Source organism: Pleurodeles waltl, chromosome 2_2 (assembly GCF_031143425.1).
Source record: "Pleurodeles waltl isolate 20211129_DDA chromosome 2_2, aPleWal1.hap1.20221129, whole genome shotgun sequence".
NCBI classification, from domain to species: domain Eukaryota; kingdom Metazoa; phylum Chordata; class Amphibia; order Caudata; family Salamandridae; genus Pleurodeles; species Pleurodeles waltl.
The window spans coordinates 904,792,247-904,816,679 of record NC_090439.1 but is presented as its reverse complement, the minus strand read 5'-3'; the positions used below and the strand labels follow the sequence as shown (position 1 = coordinate 904,816,679).

Below are 24,433 nucleotides of genomic sequence, written 5' to 3'. Positions count from 1 at the left end.
TTCTAAATTATTAGTTCCAAGATTATTTAATCTTTTTACTTATTTTGTTAACACAAAATCTTCTGGAGGGTCTTTTCAGGAGGCTTTAATTGTCCTTATTGCGAATGATAAGAAAGATCCAAAGTTTTGTAACAATTATAGACCCATATCTCTAGTGAACTTAGATTATAAAATTTTTGCTAAAATTATTGCTATGTGAAGGGAATTGATTCTTCCTAAATTAATTGGTAAAGAATAATCTGGCTTTATTAACGGACGTCTATCATCAGACAACACACGCTTATTTTTTAACATATTAAGTAAATCTGTGACATTTAGAGATTCACTTTTTGCATTTGCTCTTGATGCTGAAAAAGCTTTTGAACGTGTTAACTGTTTTTTTATTTTTTCAACGCTTTCATTCTTTTAGCTTTGGAACTAAATTTATAAATCGTTCTCATTTAATTGAGGAGTTTGTCAGGGATGTCCGTTATCGCCGCTTCTGTTTGTTCTTGCCTTGGAACCCCTTTTATTGAAACTTAAGGCTAATTCAAATGTATATGGTTTCCGGTTCGGAGAGCAACAGCTAACATTTTCAGCTTATGCTGATGATATCCTACTTTTTATGTCAAATCCGAAATCTTCACTTCCTTCCTTTCTTTCTGAGGTAGATCATTTTGCTTCTATTTCAGGGTATAAGTTAAATAAAGACAAATGTGAAATTCTCCCCTTAAATAAATTTTGCCTTCCGGATGACTTTAAATCTTCTGAATTTCACTGGAACAATGACAAAATTAAATATCTTGGTCTATGGTTTAAATCTTCATTTCGGGATACAATTTCTTGTAACTTTTTGCAACTATTTTCTTGCCTTGAGTCTCTTATATCTAAATGGAACCCTTTATTTCTATCCTGGTTGGGAAGATTAGATTCTCTAAAGATGATGTTACTTCCAATCATACTCTTCTATTTATCAAATATTCCAATGTATATACCGAATAATTACTTCAAAAGGTTGAACTCTATTTTAACTAAATTCTTATGGAATAATAAGAGATCCAGAATGTTTCTTCAAAATTAATGAGACCTAAAATTCACGGAGGAGTTAATTTTCCGAATCTTCGCTCTTATAATATGGCTTTTTCTCTTAAACAGGCTTCCTGTTTATTGACCGAAGATGTTTCCACTTTTTTGCCTGTATGGGTTGAGGTTGAAAAAACCTTTGTTGCTCCTTTTATGTTTCCGGAAGTATTAACTCTGTCAAAAAAGCCTTAATTTATTTCCCTCCCGATTTTGAAAAATTCATGCAGAATTCTGCAACCTATTTTTACTTCATATGATGAAGACAGACTGCAATTTCTGAATTCGTCAATCTGGTACAACAAACTCATTAAGTTAAATAATAAAACCATTTACTGGAAATCGTGTCATTTCAAGGGGTTGAAATGGGTCCACCAACTTTTTGACAATGATTCCCTTCTTTCTTTTGAGCAAGCAGGTTTTCCTTTTTCACTTCCATCCTCTTTTAATAAGAAATATGATGCCCTAATACATGCTATAAATACTTCTTATCAATATTTCTCAGTTCAGCAAGCACCATTGGTTCGTTCTTCTCCACTCAACAATTTCTTGCTACATTCTGCCTCAGCTTCCCGTATTTACCAAACAATTGCAGCTCTTCCTGCAGATAGACCTAAATCAGCAATAGAAATACAATGGGAGAAAGATTTGGCTATTTCACTTTCTGCCTCATTATATAAAGTGTGGATTAAAATACGAAAGACCTCAAGAGCAGCTAATGCAATTCAAACTTTATTTTTTATTTACAATAGACTATTAATTACACCTTCATCTTTACATAAAATGAATTTAAACCTTTTGCCCGCATGTTGGTCTTGTAGTGAACCGGTTTCAGATCTTAAACACGTGCTCTTTGAGTGCCCATACACTTTTCAATTTTGGATTAAGGTTTGGATTCAGATTACTATCATTTTGAAAACTCAAAACTCCCTAACTTTTGCAAATATATTTTTAGGCAGCCTTGCCCCTCAAAAAACTCTATTATAATTTTGGATCTATTGTTGGCTGTTTCTTTTCAACAAATGACGAAATCTTGGAAAGACTCCTCTCATTTATCCGTTCAGGCTTGGTGGTACGGTATGTGTTATAACCATCGGTCGGATAGAGCTTATGTCTACCCTGTATCCCTGGGTATTAAAAGAGAGATGTTATGGTTCCCTATTACGAATTATCTTAACTCTTTGGCTTACTCTGCATGTAATCATTTTCTTAGAAATGAAGAGGTTTCTAAACAACCATGAGCTGTTTCTCCTTACTTTTTATTGCACTTAACCTACTGTTTATAACTTTTTCTACTGATATATTAAATATATGCACGTACATTTTGCAATTTAAAGTATTAATATATGCATTATTCTTCTTATGATGTGCCTGTTAGGAAATTGAACTGTTACTGTTTTCTTTTCTCTCTTGTTATCAAATGTATTTATATCTTTTGAATATTGTATGAATCTTCAATAAACTTTCTATTTTCAAACTTTAAAAAGGACTGCTACCACCCATACTCCCAGGTGACATAATGCAGGGGGAGTACATTTGTAGCATGGTGATGCTGTAAAATGCCTGTGGGGACTATTCAAGGTCCCCCTCTTTAGTTTATGGTTCTTTTTGCTGGTTTATAAAAGAAGCACCAACATGAAGTAAACAAATGTAGTGATGCAAATTCTGATGTAGCTTTCACATGCACTGAATGAGCACTGAATTAAAAAAAATAACTACTACCCTTAGGGCTCTCATTTGTGTCCTATCACTGAATATGTGACCTTTCACTCAGAACATGATTCTTCTAAAAACTGACATAGATAAACTGGTTGGCTGATCTATTCAGAGTCGGCATCACTGCAATAAAGACTCATATATGAGTAGAGTTTGCATAAGTTTATAAAGCACAACAAAATAAAATTTTGAAAAATGCTTCAGCTCCAAGCTGTTCCAAAGAGACTGTCCAGGTCATTCAAGGTTTTCTGATCTCTGTCTCTCTATAGCAATTCCTCCCATCTCTTCTAGAAACCCGATATATATGTGATAAATTTTTGTTAAAAAAATGTCAAACACATTCAGGAAATCCATCTCCGGTATTTAATATATTAGATGTTGTTAGACCTGTCATCCTTGGTAAGGTTTCTCCCTAACTTTTCAACTTCAACCACCGGTTTTGCCTGCTTTGTTTCTACTGGTTTTAGCACACTTTCCCACTGCTAACCTGTGCAAAAGTGCTTGAGCTCTCACCTTTAAACAGGGTAGAACTGGGTTACATCCAATTGGCATATTTTGTTCACTTGTAACTATGTGTACCCAGGGCCTGTAAATTAAATGCTACTAGCTGGCCAGCAGTAGTGATTGTGCCTTCCAGTTGAATATCCCTTTTAACCCATCTCACCTAACTCGAGGGATGGTGGCATTTATCAGTATATCACTGATCACATGGTGTTTGACCAGAAACCTAAAAATATCCACTATAACTTTGTTATATTGAACAAAAATAAAACCCATTAGTCCTGAATCAACAGTGGATAGGTTATAGGACTCTATTGACCATTAAATCTTTCAGAGATATGATGGTGCAGTAACTTCAATCATTCTTGAAATTATGGAATTACTGAAAACTGTGCATGGCCAAGAGTCACATTTAGGCCAAAACATGAGACGTAGATGATACCGGCCAAAGGATTTAATACTGTTCAGCAGAAGATATTGAATGCTCCCTCTCTATGCTTATTTTATTGAACCATCCCCAGCCACCAACATACACTCATCTTGTACACTATCTGTTGTCAATGGGTAGGTTCATGGTTTAGCACCCAAATTGTTCTGGTCAGTCTTCTGCCAACAAGAAAAATTGTTCATGAAGAGACCCCATGTGCAAGATTTGCATGAGAGCGACAGTGGGTGCTTTCAGGAAGCACATTGTTCTTTCAGCTTTGTAAATTTCAATTAGGACCCTTTATGGACCTTTTTCCATCAGATATCCTCTGTTTTCACTCATATGCAGAAGACACAACGATATCCTTGTATGTCAGAAGTCCATTAAATAGTTTTGAGGTACTGCTGGAGATCATACAGCTTGCTTGAGACTAAGAGAGTGGTAAAGACCTTACACGCAATTGTTAAAAAACTGAATTGCTTCTACTCAGACCTTATCATCTCCTATCACTGACCATGTCCCCTTATACTGTTTGAACTGAGGCTAGAGTTTGTTAGAAAAGTAAAACATGTGTGTCTCTGTTGGAATTGGACTTTATTGTGAACTTCCAGACAGCAGGGATAAAGCAAAAAGCACAAGTAAAATCACACTGGATTATTAGAGTGCTCCCTGTCCTGGCAGTGAAAATTATGGTGGGATCACTCGTAGACACCACATTGCATTGGATTCATAATCGCCATGCTGGAATACTGACATATGAAATCTTGCTCTTGCAGGTGGTCCAAAATGCTGTAAACCATGTGACCTTTGGAAAAAAACAAAAGGCATTCAGGTGTTTCATTGCTGAAAATGATGTTTTAGATACCAACTGGAAAGAGAGAATTTAAGCTTCTCAGATTGACCTTCTAATTCCTGCATGATTAGGCACCTGTTCCATATGTTTTCGGGATGGACATCACATCAGATGACATAACTTTGTTCAAGTCCCCAAAAACAGATGTAAGAGCTAGGAGCACTAGAGACTTGAATTATGCGCTCCTGAAATTTTAACAGTAAACAGTTTTCAAAAACACTAAAATTCTGGCATGTGCATAATTCACTAGTCATCACGGTATCTACTTTTACCGAGGCTTCGCCTTCTGGGCTCACTGACATTTTGTTTTGCTATTTGTACCCTACAAAAAATAATTAATTGAATCAATAGATATGCTCAAACACAGACTCAAATGCCCGACACAGTTTGATATGCCTATTGACTATGTACGACTGCGATCTGCAAGAAATACTCAGTATGCTGACCTACCTCATCTCAAGCCTGGTTTACTTATGCATTGCCATCATATATAAGAAACATTTCTAAATTTCCTTCTCCAGGTTTTTATGCACGTGCCCTGACCCAATGTTCATGTATTCTTTGTGAGAAATTAGACTACATGAGAATTGCCATTAACCAAGTCGACAAAGGGAAAAATATAGGGGTTTCATAATTTATTGAAAAAGTAAACATATCAAACATGGAAATAAATTGTAACATTTATTGAGAATAAATAGAGAACATCTATGAAATAGTTCTTAAATATACCAGAGTTCACCTGTGATTCTATCCTATCGGTTACCACATTCAGAAAAAAGAGGGCTTTTTATTTCAAGAATTCTACTGCTACACTTACAAAACATTATTATGGTTAAAAAAAAAGCCCAGTGGTAGCAACGTTGCTGCTGTCGATTATTTGATGATACGGGGCTTTAAACAGAAGTTAATTCCTTTGGGTGGTCCTTCTACTCTGGTACTTTCAAGAAATTATGGAGTTCTGATATCTTCAGCAGGACTAACCAAGTACTTACTTCAGACCAGGCTGCAGGAGATGCGCTATATCTTGCTGATGCCCTAGTTCAAGCGTAGACACACACGCGTTACATACACCTTCCATGTGCTGAGGTGTGGTTCAACTATGCTTGCAGGCCTGGATGTAGAGTTGCTTCCTGCTTTGAGAAAAGGTTCTTTGTTTGTGCTTCTAAAAATAGGTAATGATAGCTTTATGGTTCACTGAACTTTGTGAAATTTTCTGGGCAGGTCTCCAGTGAGGCGGCCCTCTTACAGAAAGTTATTTTGTGTTTATTTGTTTGTTCTCGTTCCTTATAACCAATGCAGTACCTCTGCTAGTTGGGCAGCATTTACATTGTAGGAAACATGTATCAGAACCAAGGCTACAGGGAAAACTGAATGTCTGGCTGAGGCTTTTTTCACATAACTATGAGTTTACTACGCTGTCCACATGTACCACATGTATCACCCTCTTCCGCATAATTGGTCTGACTGCAACAAAATAATTTCGTGACCAAAACAAATAAAAAATGGCTTAATATGCACGTGTGGTGGACCACTGTGGCAGACTGGTGACTTTTGTTATGATGATGGCTGTATTCAGATATTAAACTTGTACTAATTAGGTGAAACGTTTGCCTAGGCAGTGCTAAAGTGCGCAACTGATAGACTGAAGCACGTTTTTTTATTCAATATGAAAATCCTGACATTTAAGTGCTTTCATATAGTGCAGAAATAATAATTGCTACTTTGTAAAGCAACATATTTGCCTTCTCATGAGCTCAAATGTTTGTTACACCACAATGTTCTCTCAATAGCAGTTATTTATAGAGGGCTCACAGAATAAAGAAAACACTCAAACGATTTCATCTTTCTTTTATGGTCTGCTGTGTCGAATCTCACAGTGACTACGAGAGGGACATTTACACTACACACGTGTAATGTGCAGTACTTTTTAGGGATGTTTTTAATAGATATAGGTGCTGATAGAGGCTAATAGTGAAATACACAGGACACAACTAGAACCGAAGACTCGCTCTAAAAACTAACTTGGATACACAGAATCCAAGAAAAATTCTTGGTACATCAATTCTGCACAGATTATTTATACATATGTTTTACAAAGTGTCTTACTCTGGGAGTTACAAGGGGCAATGTTGTTAAAATGCTGTTTCTGTTCTTCCTTCCAACAACATGTTTAATGGGGTCACGCGAAAGTGCATTCCCTTCTTCCTTAATGATTCTGTTTTACATAGCATTGGGTTCCGGTTTGACTCCATGTGTGATCAAATGAAAAAGAAGGCATATATCACCTCCACAGAATGTCCTACACAATGCTGCACAATTTGACCATTCTTACTACATAACTCAGTCCATCCGGTTGCATAATTTGATCCATCACAGCTCTATAATCCCATTTGCCCTAACCATAACCAATGCGCTGTGTACACCAGTGCAACAAGTTCCACAATACCTTCTCTTTGTTCAATGCTCGTAGCTAGGATGAGATTGTTAATAGAGTATATGGGAATAACAGTCTGCATAGAGTGCCCTCATGTGTGTACAGTGCTCGTATAACTATACCAATATCAATAAGCGGGGTCTGCTCCGTACTGCCTCAAGTGTGCTAACATGGTAGTAAAAACCCATGTAACCAGAAAACAGCTCCCCAATTGGTCTAACTTGAAACCCGGAGAAAACACACACAACAACAGAGCATTGGGAATGTTACAGTGAATCTGGTTGTAATCAGTGCTTAATTTGTAAATAAAAAGGACCTGTGCCCAAAGCCCACCTCTTTAAGACGCGGCTGCTGCAATTAAATGTGCGAGCATAGGATACTGAAGCAGCCTAATCCTGAAGCCATCTCGGGCCTCTTCAATCCATTTAGAGACAATCCCTGTCCCTTCAGCTCACTCCTGCAGCTTTCTCCCTTTGTGACGCTTTTTCGTTTTTCTTTTCCTCTGTCTTTCCTATACGTGTGTTTTGCTTGCAGTAAATGAGGCAGAAAAATAAGTGCCGGCCGGCAAACAAAATTGCCGGTGCTCTGCACCGGAAACAAAAATAACAAATTAAGCACTGGCTGTTATGCCCAGCTGGATACCCTTGTGTAAAGGTTTATGTGTATGTGGTAATTTTCAAATTTCTGTTTTTCAAAGTGCACCCAATGTGTTGTTATAATCTACATATAGAACAAGTGTTAGGATGTAATAAGGTGCCCAAATTTCACAGCAGCTCTTGAGATGTATTAGTTACATGAACATTTTTAATAAATGATGCTGCAGCATTTTACCATATCATGTTTTCCATTTAACGAGCAAATGCAGTGAGATAGAGCATGCCACAGGAAGTGTTCATCATTCAGCATGTGCAATAAAAGCCAATTACTGGGAATCTCTTGCATTTTTTATAGAGTTATTGATCAATAGATGTAATCAATATGGATATTAGATGACGAAGAGACTAAGATGGTGAATGAAGAACAGATGTTATCTATAAAAAACAGCTGCAAGTTATTTACATTTATTCTCTAGAGTATAATACTGAGTAGGAGAGTATATTTTTAAACATCACTGCTGGTATATGAACATAAAGGCCAGAGTTTCATAAGAAGAACATTTTTGTTTCTTAATAACGTTTGCATTGCTTAATAAAACGGGGTATTCTCAATGGTGCAATTTCGCACGTTCATTTCCATAGAAAACTTTGCTCTCTGAAACAGAAAAAAAGAGAGTAACGAAATGACAACACTTTTGGCAAAAAGTTAGACCTTTACTTAGAAAGCATGTTTTTGTAATTTGATATAAATTCACTCAGACATTTTCAAGAAATTAGCATTTAAAGAGAGACTTGTGTTGGGCATAAATAAGTTAACCCTCAGAAAACATTAGGTATGTCAAGATGGTTGATCCCACAAGTGCTTCTCCATACTAACAAATTTAAAAACTGTTTGCTTGTGATTGGTCGAGTGTGCTTTTTCTCCCATCGGCCATTTTGGCACAGTGAGACCAAAACAATCTCATTGGCTTGCCGCACCACTAAACAAAATGTTGCAGATGCCATTACAGCACTCATGGACTTTGTCCTACATCCTGACTTTCAAGAAAATAGACAACATAATGATGCAGATGAGCACACCTATAGAGACCACCCTTTTTTCAAAATAAAAAAAGTAACAAATGCCATGTGAACTGGGGTTTGGCCACTCCCCGGGTGGCAGGATGCAGGTGCTGCAGCCAGTCACTATTGTGCACAGCCAAAGTCCATACACAGTGAGTTCAGCAACCCTGTTGGGATATGGTCCCAGGGCCTGGCTGCAGCTCAGGTCCTCCAGACAACCCCCACTTCCAAGGTTGAAAAATCTTGATTTACATTTGAAGGTCAAAACAACCACAACATTTTGCACTGAGTTTGCATACAAAAGTAACACAAAGCCTTCACAAAGTGTTAGTAAATGTGGGCTTATATTTCTACACTGATCAACATTAAGTCGACAAGTATTAAATATGCCCTTTAAAATATATTAAGAAACAGAGAGGACAAGTAGCATATTTAAAAAATGAAAATAAACAAGAAAGGTAGTTATAAAAACAACCTTTTTTGTTTGTGATTTTAAAACATTTTTCTAGAGTTTCTATTTTTTGGTAGTTTGACTAAAAAAAAAAATAACACTGGGCTTCAGAACTTGATCTAAAAATATAAGATTTATTTACTTGCAGACCAGTTGGTGGGCACCCACCAGATTGTCCCGGACTGAATAACTTTGCTGTCCAATAGAAATATTTTGGAGCAGTTGGTGCAGCACATACCGATATGGGAATACACTAGATTAAGATCCCTCTGTGTTGCAGGATTTCTAATGGCATGGAGCCTCTGACTTGAGGCCTCATCTTCCTGTTTATGGCTTCTTCTGGCGGCATTCAGGCAGTAACTATACCATGTGATCAAGTATCTAATCATGGCTGAAGGAACAAAAAAGTACTTTTTGCAAGTACCCATACTAAAATCTCTGTGGGACAGGTTACATGTGACACATTTGCTGAGAGTTTCTTCTCCTGAGCTGCCACTGAGAAGTATTGCCCAGTGGTGGACTCTGGAGTGGTTCTCATCTTCTTACCCTGCTACTGATGTACTTCCTGTGGTCTCTCCTCTCCTCTGCCATATTTTTTTTTTTTTTACTTTGAATACCCAAAAAAGGGAAACCCACTCTAGAAAAATGGTCAGGACACAGCACAGAATGTTGACACATCCATGTTTAAATTCCTAATGATTAAAAAGGGGTGGGAACTTGCTCACAGTGCATCAATACAGTGATTTTAACCAATCAAATGGGTTTTACTGTGAGTCACAAGTACAGCTGTACCATGTTTAGGTACTGAAGTACAGAAAGTATAAAAATGCAAAAAGTTTAAATAAAATTACAAGAGATCTTGGTAATTTCTCTCTGTGAGGAAACCCATAGACTCAAATTTTTAGAACATTACACTTTCATATTAAAAACAAATTGAAAAATATTTGGTTCCTGCAGTACTCCTAATGGACCCAGAAAAGGAAGTTAAAGACCCTGCTGGACTGGTGTGCCACTCTGTCATTGACTTCAGGGGTCCTACTGGAGTACCGCAGTACCTCTGGGCAACAAAACAAAAATACAAATGAAAGGAGCCATCAGATCTTACTGGGGAGCACTACTTGAAAAATAAGCCCACAGTCTTTAGAAAAATCCTCAAAAGATTTTCCTCAGCACCAATAGGAGACTGGTGTTTCAGAGAGGCAGTTTTGGGTAATGTAAAAAGAACTCAGAGTCAGAAAGAACTAGGTACCAAGAGACACCAAACCAAGACACCTAGGCCAGGTGCAGCATCAAAAGATGATGATTTTATTATCATTACATTGACATCTGCAGCGGCACAACAACCAAGGTCTGAGAAAAAAAATCAGCTGTGATTAAGGACATTCCAAGTCATGACTTGCCTTGCCACAACTTCTGTAGCATGATATTGCACAGACATGCGACAACTATAAAGTAGTGGATTGTCCTGCCTAGTTTAGACAGCTGCCCAGATATCCATTCTGGTGAACTGAAGGCTGACAGGTTCTCTTCACAACAGTCAAGCCATCAGTGGCTCTGCCACCAGGAACACTGACATTTCTTGCTTGTTTAATGAGGATGTAGAAGGCAAATATTGAGGTATAGGCAGTGGGGGTTTCTCCTTTAGGGCAGAGGAGTGTCGTCCCTCTGCCTAAAATGCCCCAAGGAACAAAAAGTAAAATGGTAATAAAGTCAAATTATTACCATTTTATTTTCTATCCTGCTGTCCTGAACCAAGTTTCAGGACGGGGCGGGGCCACTGCTGCTGAGTGGCAGCAGTGATCTATGCACTTAAGTTTAAAGTGCACCTGTCTTTTTGGCTGGCTGTCTTGCGACGGCCAGCCAGACATGTGCCCTTTAAACGTTTGCTACCTAGCTGTATGAAGACAGCTGGGTTAGAGAAAGCGTAGGCCTCCAGTGCTCTTGTGAGCGCTGAGAGAGGCCATCCCCGCCAATCTTGACGCTTCTTTCATGCTGGTTACCATCATGAAAGCAAAGCCATGATTGCTTCAAGGTTTTTGCTGGAGCCAGAGAGACCGGGACAAGGAGGATGTTGGACGTTGCGGAGCAAGCAAGGTGTTTTTTTTCTTTTTATTTACACTACTCGCCTGCATGCACGCACGCACCAACACCACATTTAGCCCCTTCCCCCCACTCTGCGTACATGCCAGCTGCCGCTGTAGATAGGTCCCTTTAGGATCCACTTTTAATTCAGGCCTTTTAACATCAGCATTAGCTGTACTAGGTAATATATGTGGAACATATTGTTGCACATTGACTCACTGTTCCTCCTTCATAGTCAACGTAATTTTTTGTCAGTTTTGGAAATCCATATTAGAGCCCAATGGCCACAAACGAAGGTTAATATTGCCAACCCTAAATCACATTAACAAACTCATGCGTGCGACAATCACGGACTACGCATCAACTGACAAACATATAATTTCCTTAATACATTTTACAAAAGTTTCACCCCATTTAAGTTCGTAATAGAAAACCATATTTAAACGTATTAAATAAAAGAGCAACATGAAAAATAGTTTCACAATACCGCACCATACAAAAAAAGACACCATTTACATAAATGACAGGATGCTTTTAAAAATGTCCTTCTTTATCCACCAAACTGAAGTACCAACCGAAAATGAGTCAGCAGAAAATACAAAGCCCGATCCATTTAAGGACATTTAACCCAACTCGAGATGAGGCCTAGTTGTAGCTTAAATCCCTTGAACATTGGGAATTGCATGACTCCCAGCAAACGCCTGCAGGCACCGCCTTCCATGTTATCAAAGCAACACATTTACGCTCACAAGGCCACTTGCACCGACAAAGCCACTTAATCACCAAAGTTCGACTTACCTGCTGGCATTTACACCCATACACTGATTTACTCACATATAAAATTACACTAGCATTGACTAGTGTTAAATTGGAATAAATGTACTCCATCAGCATAGGCTCCACATTCCATGAAAAGTCGGCGAATACCCACAAACGTGAGCATTTATGAAAAAAAATCTCAGGTCCACTCTCACCTAAAATATTGCTAGAAATGTATTCCTGTCAAAGGTAGAAGTAAATTCTTATAAATGGAAAGAACTGGAGAGGCACACCAGCTCAACCTGCATGGCAGTGGTGCAGCAGGGAGAAACAGTGAAAAACATGAAGCATCTGGCTGTTCCAGTACCCAGGCAATGATGCTGGTATCTTTTCAGAATACCTCTAAAATAAATGAAATCTATGGCACGCATTTATTAGATGTTTTGTGACTCAGGCCCACAGAATTGCGTATTTATCTGAGCTTCGAAAATGCCAAAATGCAAAGGGGTCATTCCAGCTTCTATGCGCGTGCTTCGTGGTGTTACACTGAAGTATAACATATGCACGGGTCAGGGGGATTTATTACCTATGCACAATGTTTCTAGATTTGGGGCTCGATTACAATTGGCCCGTATTTTCGAATGGGCCCCCTAATATCATAAGTGTAGTTTTTTACACAGACCTTTCAGATGATAAAACAGTCAGATTCTCTGTGTGAAAGGATGGAGAAAAAACGGGCAGGAACTGATCCGGAAGCAGCGATTTCCACATGCTATTCACCAAAAATGTGTAATCCCCGTTGGTGCCCTGCCTCCAGATTTACCGGGACCGCTGTTTGTGGTAATTTCAGGGTGGAGAAATAAAGTAGATTAGTTCAGGGGGACCACAATCAGCGTCTTTGTCTACCTCTGCAAAACAAAGCATTCAGCAGGCGGTGTAGTTCAGGCCGCCTCACACATCATTGGAAAGCTTCGACCTTCTAGGTTACTTTCAGCCATTGAGATCAGTGAGTAGATTTTGTTCAGTAACCCTCAAATGCCGTGTGTGTACTTTAACAATATCTTTTAAAGATTTTGATGCTAGTCCAATTAGCACACCTGGGAGTTGCTCAGGTGCACCTTCAAAGTTTTAATCATCTCCACGCTCCCTTTCCACCAATTTTCAGTCAGTTGACTATTGTCCCTCCCAGACGCCTAGTTATCTGACTAATTTATAGTTTCATTTACAGTGAAAGCACCATTTTTACTTTCTAATTTAGCAAGTAATTTGAGTCAGCTGTCATGTTGGGTGAATCCTCAAATTCACATCCAGAATACTTTTGCCAATATAAAACACCCTATGAGTTTCTGTAGTTTCCTATTTCCTTAGCTTTAAACGGATGTAAAACTACATTAATATATTCATAGTAGAAAGGGATTTTGCACAAGTGTGGCTATGTTTTCTCAAACTCCCCACTTTCTTTTGCCTTCCACAATGCTTCTGATACCAGTAAAGGCCAGCCCCTCTAATGAACTTGTGCTGGTGTGCTCAAGTGGTCCATTATTAGAGATTAATGGGGCAGTGTAGATTTGCTGCAATGCCTGATATCACAATTATGTCCTATATGTAACCATGATATATCACATACTGTGTGATTTAATATTGTAGTAATGTAAAGTGTTGCACCCAAATTCAATAATAAAGTGCATTCACAGTAGTATTAGGTGGAATGCATTCTAAGTACCTTAACCTTATTAAATGAAATATAATCACTGAATTTTATTTCATAACCATCCTCATGTTATTTGATGTATTTGTACTAGAAACTATAACAATTTATGTGACATGTGCACTAATGTTTTATAATTAACGTTGAGAAATGTAGTTCTCCATTATTTTCTAGTACATGGATTAATAATTGCATTTTGTTTTTATTAACTGTAACATGAAATTTAAAATGAGAAAGTGTAATCGACATTATATGAATGTAGAAATGAATACATACACAGTATAACATGAATTTATAATGTGCTTTAGTGAATATTATTGTTAACTTGACATTTCTAGGCCTGAATTTCCTTAAAGTGAGAAACTGTTCATCACATGAAATGTTAGTTTGGAAATAGATGACCTATTGTTTTACTCATAGAGAGTCTGGGAGGAAAGCCTTGAAACTTATACAGAGACACCAAAAGAGAAGATAATTGTTCCATATTCGTTCATGTTGCTGAGGATGACCAGAGGACCAATGACAGCCACTTTATCAGGCGGGATCGAGAGCTGATGTTGCAAGTTGCACCGTTCGATAGGAGAATACAAAGAAACACATGATGGTGCAATTTAGGGTATTACCCGATGGACTTTCACAGTTTAAACTAGGACATAGACTGAATGATTGTAGAGCAGATTTCCTTAAACTTTGAGAGTTACAGACCTCTGGCTTTCCCCCTTTGTCCTTATGTTTTGCTGAGTGTGGCTTAGGCTTCCACTTAAGTCTCTCTAAGAAGGCTCTTGACCGAGCTTCTGGAATGCTGACACCTTCACCATAATTTTTAGAGTTGAGCACGTGCAAGGGCTCTACCCTGTTGTAATCTCTCTATGGGCTTGAAACCACGCCCACGTCATGCCCATCAGTTTTTAAAATTCACTTGATTTCATTAGTGAAAGGCATGCATACGTTATGCCTTTTTCGGTGTTTAGCCCTCCTAGAGTGCACTGGCAAAGTACAGAAAATATACAAGGTTCCGTGTTTTCTGTATGATTTCTGGACTACTTTTTATTTTTATTTCCTACCCAGCATGATCTCGCTGGGCAGTAGTTGAGTGCTTTGCATGACATCGACCCTTTTAAATGGGTAATTGCACTTTTGCCGGTACGTTTGACTCCGAGTGAACTTCTGTTTTCTCCATGGTTATTGTTTTAGAGACCTGCGAGTATCGGTGCAACAGCGCATTATTCCCCCAACCACCCCACAGTAAATTTAAACAGAAATGTTTATTTTGGACGCCCATGACTTCCACACGGTCGCTTTTATGTGAAACTGTTTTGCATTTCATTTTTAATTGTCCTGAGGAACAGAGATTAACTGTGCTGTGCTCATGACAAAGTCTAATTGTATGCAAATAAGTCTTGTCTCTCTATAGACAGTGATTTCCAATCAGCAAGGGTTTAAGAGGTAGGCTGGAAATGACTAAAACATATAGGAAGCATTCGTCACATAGTAAGAGCTGTGGTGTTATTTTATTGTATACATGTGTTCTGTTTGTGAACTTATGCACTGGACAGCTTTATTGTGGGCATCTGCTCTTGCTGAAAAATATGAATTTGAGAGCACAGCGGGTCTGAAGTCCTTGGCAGCATTGTGAGTTCCTTGTACTGGCCATCACTTACAGCTTTTCACTGCTCTCCTGAGCCAACATTTCACACTGGCCACAGATGCTAGCTTCTCACACCTCCCACCAGAAGGTTTAAGTCACGACTCCATGCCCATTAAATATAAGGCTTCTTTGATGAGGCTGCAAAATGTCCATTGCTGTTAGTATTGTTATTGTGCCGGTTTTTGGAAGAAATCTCTCAGTGTGCACAAAGACAAGGATTCCAAGAAATTTTACAGTATATTCTTCTTTGTTTCCCATAATTAGTTTTTGGTGCGGAGTTTTGAATAGTTTGTCTATGTCTGTACTTTACTGTGCTGTTCTGTACGTTTCTAGGGCTGAAGATTTATCCTCTAAGCCCCCATTGTTTTGAGTTATTTATGTATTTGTTTAGCGTATTGTGTGCATATTAGCTTGAAAATGGTTTCCACAGTATATATGTGAGTGCTGTTTGTGTTCAGAATAGTATAGGTATATGTTTAAAGCATAGTACGAGCTTTGGGGACAGTATATGCGTATTGTGCATGGACATATTCTCTATTCTGTTGTGAGGTGTATTGTGGCCATCTGTGAACATACGCTTGGAGCCTGCCCCTTGTTCACCATTGGTTAGCTTTCCTTGACACTCATTTGCCTGGATCTTACGTGAGCCCCATCTTCTCAGTTTTTTTATTGTCCTTCCCGTGGAGCATTTCTTCTTTACCACCACTTTACCTGACTTGCATCTGGACTTCCATTGATTCCTTTTGAAGTTCTCATTTTTAGGTCGAGCATAGCAGCGTGCAAACACTGCTTTTATGGGATCTTGGTATCTATGTGGGCTTTTAACCACGCCCACCGCACACCTATCACTATCACTCGTTCATGGGCATGCCTTTCAAAAATCCCCTGTTATCATTGGTAACTGCTTTACTTTTGTCCCTTCTTGGGGCAGTTTTGTTACTGCCTTGGACAGCGACCCTGTTACATGGATAATTGAACCTTTGCCAATACGTTTGACTGCGATCAAACTTCTTTTTACTTTTGTTGCTCTTCTTTGCGTTCATGATCATGGCAGCTGTGGCGCTTTGAATTGGCTCGCTTATGCCAACTGTTTTACTTTTCATTTTCAATTTATGTGGCAAGAAAAGTCCAGTTACGAATTTACAGCGTTAATAGCTTTAACTCAAGCAAACATGAGACCCATTCCATTGCAAATTCTTGTTCTTTACTGGTTTTTGTCCCTATTCCTTTGAAGATTTGTTTTAAAATAGTTTTCGACTTTGAGATTGCATCATTTTTAGATTAATTTAGCTATGCACTTTTTATTCCACTAATGTGTAAGAAGGGAGACCATAAACTGTTCCCAGAGCACCAGATTTTGTTGCTAATCTTTTTTTATCGCTGTCACTGAATGTTGGTTTGCCTTATGCTAACTCATCGAAATTTCTGTGGGAAATCTGGATACTCTATGGTTCTTCTGTAACTCTACCATATATTTTTGAGATTTGTTTACATTAACATGAGTGTTAGTTTGTAATAAACCCTTTAACTTTAATTCGGCTTTGGGTTTTCATTGCGTGGCCAAACTGTTTACATTGAAAATTTTGATGATTGATTTCTTACTTACCTTCCTAGTTAATCTCTATGCAGGGAAAAAGATACAGTGGACCTCATGTTAAGAGCATATAGAAAATGCTCCATCACTGGCAATACTGTGTCATGGTTTCACTATGCCAGAGTAGTGCACTTCAGAATGTACTCGAAGATGCAAATCAGGCAATTGTACCTAGCTTTCAAGAGGTTTAATATTTGTAGAATGTAAATACATAGGAAACTACAGATTCTGGAAAAAGTCTGGCAAACAGAAGAAAGTTGAAGTCCTTTTTCCATATCTCCATATATGAGCATGGCGAACCATACCCGCTAAAAATATAGATAATAAAAAATCATACTTACTTTCTTTTGAAGTTCTTACTAACGCTGTTTTCAAACGTTTTAGAGGTAAAAATGCCATCTATTTATATCACTCAACGCAGTTACACATTATTTTATCACCCTGGGATGTAAGAATGGCTGAACAAATCATGTTAAGAATGTCTGCCCATGAGCACCCCCAGGTGTGCAGAATTGTACCAAGATGCTGCAGGATTATATTGTTGTGTATATTATACCTATTAGAAGTTAGTATTAACTTCTGAGTTATGTTTCAGAATGAGGAAATGCTTCATAAAATATGTTGAACTCATTATTTAATGCACCATATTATCGTCAGTTGCAGGAGAAGCAATAGTGAGCATTCATGACTCATAAGAACACATCACCATGGCAGCCAAAGCAGAACAATAGGTGGCCTAGTCACTGAAAGAATGCCTGCAGTGACTGCAAAAATATAACAGCAGTGGGGTACATTAACTAAAATTTTGAACGGGCGCTTATGTGGAACAAAGCCGAACAAATTGATAGAAATCAATGCATCGATTTACTAATGCCTAAAAAGGCCCAAGGGTGCAGTGCAAATTGTGCAGCAGACGTGAGCACCCGCGCAACCCTTAGTAAATCTAGTCCTATGTGTTCTGAGTCCACCACAGGTGAGACACACTAAAGGTGGTGCATGCTTATGAACTCTCCAAGGTAGCACATTGTCTACTTATAATCCCAAGCATAATTTCCCTCTGACGATTGTATTAATACTTCCTTATTGCCCACTCCACATGTATAGGTCTAAGCCAAAGGCAAGGAGCCATAATGATGGAAAGTCGCAATTTACAACTATTGACATCTAGCAGCAAGTGGCTAAACAAACTAGAGGCAGCAGAATCCCTTTTCTCGCCTCCACACATGCACCTACACAAGCCCACTGCCCGTGACAGCTTTGTGGCACTCCTTCACAACTCATGAATCTTGCTGCAGCACACTGTTTAATTCATTAAGGAATCACGGTGCTAAACAATGTTTGCATTGATAGACAGCAACCACTTTTGTACGTCCTTCAAACAAAATGTCCATAAATACAGTAAGCTAAAATTACAAATGCTGAGATAACCTTAATCTTACCTCACCAGGCCCCATGTTCTGCTTCTTAACTTATATGCAATATGTTGTGTTTCTTTGAGACATATCACCCTGCTGGAAATATGTATCAAAGGAAACAAGGAGCCAGTCCTGTATATCAGCACTATCCATTGGTAAGAAGGTTGCTACAGCATTTGCTTCTATTTACCTTGAAAATCCCTCTAACATATATAGAATTTCCAGCCAACGCAGTGGGTTCCCACAATGCATTTTCCATGCTGATGAAGACAGTATCCGAACAAGCAATGGACTCTCTGATGCTCATACTCCTGCTTCTCAGGATTAAAACACACTGATTACAGGAGAGCTTTAACTGCTAGATAGTGGAGTGCAACTAAATGACATGTAAATATAAGATAATGCTCCTTCGGGCACACACATCCTTATAGCCAATAACTGCATTTAAGCAATCACTTGTTTAGGTCAATCAATATCAAGTAACATTTAGGAAACTTCTTGATAAATATTGAAGAATAGGTTTATTGGTGTCACCTACTTTATCACCCAACTGAGATTAATCTTTACCAGAAGGATTGCCACGCTTGTATAATTTAGATGAGGGGAGGTTTAACATTGTTTTTTTGAGACTAAGGTGTCTCCTTGCCACCCATCTACATATCGCATGAGTAGATCACTGTTATGGCAAAGGATCAATGGCACATGGGTTACTCGAATCACAGAGAAGAAGACAGTGCTAAAGTACTTGGAGACAAGGCAATCTTGGGGACGTAGATAGTGAGCCGCTTCTTTACAGAAAGAGAGCATACAGTATGACGAAACAGATCATGAAACATTGAGATCACAGAACAAAGACACAGAAAAAGGTTTGCAATCGTAAACAAACACATCCTTCTCATACATAAATACACACATGCATATACATATAGAGATTGTTAGATACAGATAAATGGTATTTCCCTTTCTCTTCCTGAACTTTTAGCTATGAATTTTATCACAATTTAACAAGCCTTTCTACGAATGTGTTTTAGAACTGGAATTTATTTAAAAAATGAAGAATATTTTTAAAAAATGTGCACACATTTTTTTAAGAAAATGTAAAAAGTTATCCTTGGACCTCCTGTTTCATATCTGTACATTGTGTGCAACATTCAGAGAAGTCAGAATTATTTTTGTTGTTAAAAAATAATTTATTATAGTACCCATCAAAAAAAATATAATCTCTGTATATTATAAAAGATGATCCAGTAAACTTATACTAAATACTTCTGTGAATTTTACATTAACTAATTATCGTATGTAGTATAGTATATAATTGCAATACTATAATGAAATAAAGTTTAATGGAAAAAAGCTGAGAGTCTAAAAAGAATGACGAGGAAGGAAGAGAGGGAGGGGGAATTACATATGGACGTACTCGCTCCAATACTGAATAATAATTAATAACTTTGTATGAGTCTGTGCATGCAAACCAAATAATACAAAGCTAAGATAACAAGAGAAATCAAATTAAAGTAACCTCCATAAAAGTCAGAGTTCTTGAAATATAAAAAATATTCAAGAACCAATTTGTCCCTCGACGATGTCCAACATAAACCCTGAAGGATTAGATCCATGTCAAAGCTTTGAGATGTCCACATAGGATACATTTACCTGCAATAAATGTAAATAGAGCTCTTTCGTGTGGTACGTGGTTATCCTAAAAATTTCACATGAATCCTGCCCTCAAAGCCATAGGTTACACACACCTGCCAGAGCCTCTTTATATGATGTAGATAAGGGGACCTTACCTCAGACCATGCTCACAGTTAAAATGACATAGATAACAAAAAGAAACAAGCCACACGTGGCATCCTTGGGTCTGCTTTAAGTGTATTTTCAGTGTCAGAGTCCACAATGCTGCAGAAAACCTCCCTCACCTTTCAGACCAAGCTATAGATATCTAGCTTCAACTACACAGAGAAAATCTCTCACCGAAACCCACCCCGCTGTCAAAAAACAACCACCAACTTGTTTCTTGTTCACATTTTTAATAACGGTAATTGCTGCTTGCAATTAGAAAAGAATCAACACCTTTGGCCTTAAACATAAATAAACACTTTGAGATGGAGACACACACTTTTCCATAAAATCCCTCAAATGTTACTTCAGCATTCACTTGCTCAGCCGACCTATAATTACAGCCTGAGCAACTTCTTCAATCTTGCTGGAAAATGAAATAACAGGCTCAAAAATTGCCTGGATTGTGGCGGTACGTGGCATCCATCCCAAGAGTGACTCGCAAATTGTCTCTGATATCTGCACTAATTGGTCACATTACAGACGGCAGTCTAGCAATCTGGGTTACATATGTGTGCCTGTTGTTTTGTATGCACGATAATAGAGACAAACGAGAAAACGACTGGCTCCGAGACATGCCCTTATCCATCCTCAGAGATATGGGGGCGTTCGCTTCAGACAATTACACTTTTCCAAAAAAATGATCTCTATGTAACTATGAGTATTGTAACGGACCAAGTTGGACCTAACTGGCATTGTACCTGACCAGGTTTGAGGTAACTAGTATTTATTCTGCATCGGATATTTTATCGAGTCCGGTGTTCTTATATGTGTGTCCATGTTAAACTGGGACTCTCACCCTCATGTACGGAAATATTCAAATAGCCACTGAATCTCTAAAACATGTCACTGCTCACACGATTCAGTGGCTATTGGACATTAAGCTCAAAATTTGAGTTAGACGGGGAGAAATATTTAAATAAACTCTAAATGTATCAAAGATACCAAAGCTTGACCAAAATGTGTACAGGAAAGTAACTTGTTCTTCTCGAGCTTTGGCGTGTTTATAGATTCGGATAGTATTTCAATATTACCCACGTCCATCTTGTATGCTTCCTGTGAGCGGCTATTCACACAGCCCCTGCATCTGTAAGATACCAGTGCTACAGGGAACCACTGTTACAGCTAAGTAACTCCTACTTATTTGGTGCATATCCATAAAATCGTTGAGGTTGCTCTGCTTTTCTGGAAGCCCAGGGACGCTGCCCCTTAATTGTGCAGATTCAACTACGGTTTCTAAATGAGTGTTTAGCGAAGGGTTCATTCAACAATTTATTCACCTGGCCTACCTAGACGACACTTCAGGGCATTTCAATTGCAGGAGTAATTCACAAAAAAAAACTCCAACTGGGTCAAACTGTCCAAATAATGCCCAGGACACAAAGGGAACACTGTAGCCAACTCAACAGATATGCATATTTCAGTAGGGTGATCAGCCTGCGTATAATGAACGCGGCGCGGGAGTGCATTTTATCCAGCAGCGCATCGGTGGATGGAAATTGATCCGGTGAACAAGCATTACAGTGTGCTCCATTCTTCCTGGGCACCGCCGTCCCTCCGCCTCTGTGAAGGCACTCGGACTAAGCAGTGATATTCAATATTCATTTTAAGACAGACTCTCGGGGGTGTGATACTGGATACCCAGTTGTTTTCTTAGCCACGCTGAAGCACATGGCTGTAGAGGTGAGGTGGTGTGTGGGTTAGAGCTCCCGTATTTACAAAATCTGTCCAGAAGACACAGGGGGAAACACATTTCCCGCCACAAAAAGGCAACGGCGAAGTAATACGTTTTTACAGAAAATATGTTCGCAAGGTGTTATGTTTTGTTGGTTTAATATTTATACAGAGCATAACATTTCAGTGAAACGAGGGTCAAGGCGCAAAGGCAGCTTCTTGAAAAAGCGATTTTAACGCCAACAGGACGCTCATCTATCGGTCTCTTTTAACATCTAATCCACGCAAACATACGCACACAGACACACACATGCACAAACACAGGCGCGTGCTCGTGCTCATGTCTACGGCGTGGTAACATAAGCAACTAGCAGTTCAGGCGGGCACTAGTTATTGAATTCTGGAACACTGTAAAGCAGCCAAGAGTGAAATTAAACGGCGCTAACGCCTTTGCGCACTTTCCGAGCTCGTAATGAAACCCCCTTTTGATGACAAAGCAAAAACAACACTACAAGACGATAGTCGCAGGGGTTATTTCGCCAGCGACGACTGCAAGCTAATTAAGCAGTGTAAAACCAGTCATTAGCCGGAGCGGAAAGAAAGCTTATTATGAGAGTAGCGAAAACAACAACAGCCACGCTCACCGGTGCCCAGTCACGGGAGGAGGCTCCTGACTTCCGGGCACGCTCCAGCACCTAACTCCAGGACCCCGCTTGCTGGACAGCAGCTCAACAGCGCGGAGCCAGCCTCACGGCGAGCAGCTGCCCGCAAAACTAACTGCTCTGCATTTTTCACCTCAGCAGCCGTATGTTCATTCACAGAGGTGGTGCTCCAACCACGTGGCTTTATTTCCATTCACGCAATTAGAAGCGGAAGATGACACTCACTGTGCAGCCGGGAGATGCGGTGTCCCTGCAGCCAACTGCGTTTCACTTAGCGGGGCATCCCAAGGCTCCGTGGCTGCCCGCGCCAGGCCCCTCGCACTGGATATATTATCAAGTGCATCCTGCTGGAGCTCCGCTCAGCACATCTAGACATGCTCAGTTTTCTGACCTTCTCCGTCTGGGAACTACCAAACGCGTACGAGGAAGGAGGGGGGTAATCTGGATTCTACCACAGCGTTTCTATAAATAGAACCTGCGAAAAGAACAGCTGGAGCTTAAAGGTACAAGAACCTGGCTTCCCCTCAGCTATAGGTGCAGCATCATTCCCTACGAGCCGATTCGTTTAGTTCTTTAGGCTATGACAATCGTTCTATGCAAAGACAATAAAAACAACACGCAGTAGAAGGGCAAACTACCTTCCCGTTTCGTTTTTCAGTCTTTTCTGCTACTTATTTGCTTCAGAAAGCTGACGAGAACGTATTGCTGCCAGGATCTCAAACTGCAGCCCAATTTATTCCCACAGCAGACGTTTCTCAGGTCGCCCTTTTGACCTTGTGTGTAACAGGAAAATGGAAAATATTTCAGTTTAGCATATTACACGGTTTCGCTGTAGGGACTGCCCATGCATAGGAAGAATGTAGATATAAGCAAAAAGGCAACGTGCAAGAACTATGATGTATTCAACAAGCTATACATAAACAGCACACCGTTCCATGCTGGGAGCATCCCGGGCCCTGTATACATTAGGAGCGAAGAGCTTGAAGCTACAGCAGCAACAAACTGTATTGCAAATTACAACATAAATTACGGTAATTCTTAAAACCAAATCAGATATGCATAAATCTTTATACAGTAGAGTTAACAGATTAAAAATAAAGCTCATTGACTTGAACCAACACTGATGTTTAGCCGGGAAGGAAGTATAAATAAATAATGAAAAAAGTATTGAAGATTTGGAGAAGAGTAGTAGTTGTATGGCAATACAACTTGACAAACATGGGGCTCTCCAATTACACCTGCCCACTGTAGTGTTTTGCAAGTTTTAGGACAGAACCCTTTTGGCTCCAAACGAACTCCTAGCAATGTGATATAATTGCTAGAATACCATGTAATGAAAGTTTGATTTATAATGTTGCAGTTCACAGGTAAACGCATAGGAATAAAGACGTGTGCTTTACAGCTCCATGTGTGGCATAGTTACTGGTGGGTACCAAGGCTGAGAAGGACGCTACAACTGGTGACAAGATAGGGGATAAGTGACTTGAAGAAGGACAGTGCTCTCCCAGAGAGTTTGCCGTGGTCTTAGCAGACTGCTAGTGTGTGCCACGTGTGCCTTTGTAGAAGTGCTGAGTTGGCAATTGGCATATGTGGAGTCAAAGCACAACTCCAGCCAGTGTAAAGCATTTGAAGATAAAAAAAGGCTTCAATGAGAAGGTAATGCATAATTGGTCAGGAAACTACGAAGAAGGCCATACTAAAAGATATCGTGCTGCCACACAAAACAAAGCTAATCATTGTATGGAGCATTAAGGCTGAAGGCAAGTACAACTAGTATCTCAAAAATCTTGCTGGTGATGGTGTAAAAGAAGTCATCAAGAACATGTCAAAAATATGTACCTAGCAACTAACTTCACAACATTGTCAGTCAAAGAAAAGTCAACATGCCAAAGCCGCAAAATCCTGCAAACACTGTCCACAGATTACATTTAAAATAAATGGTTGTTTAATACC

At 39.1% G+C, this 24,433-nt stretch overlaps 1 protein-coding gene across 4 annotated transcripts in view; it reads right to left on the bottom strand.

Annotated features, from left to right (window-relative positions):
• The window catches only part of OXR1 (oxidation resistance 1), a 1,752,159-nt gene extending 1,729,259 nt beyond the window's left edge, over positions 1-22,900 (bottom strand). For 2 of the 4 annotated variants that reach the window (XM_069220609.1, XM_069220613.1), the window contains exon 1: positions 22,706-22,882. The gene's annotated coding sequence lies outside the window, so the exon portion shown is untranslated. Of the gene's footprint in view, positions 1-22,462 lie in introns of all 4 variants that reach the window. The other 2 variants (XM_069220614.1, XM_069220610.1) reach the window with 2 other exon arrangements.
• Positions 22,901-24,433: the final 1,533 nt, after the last annotated feature.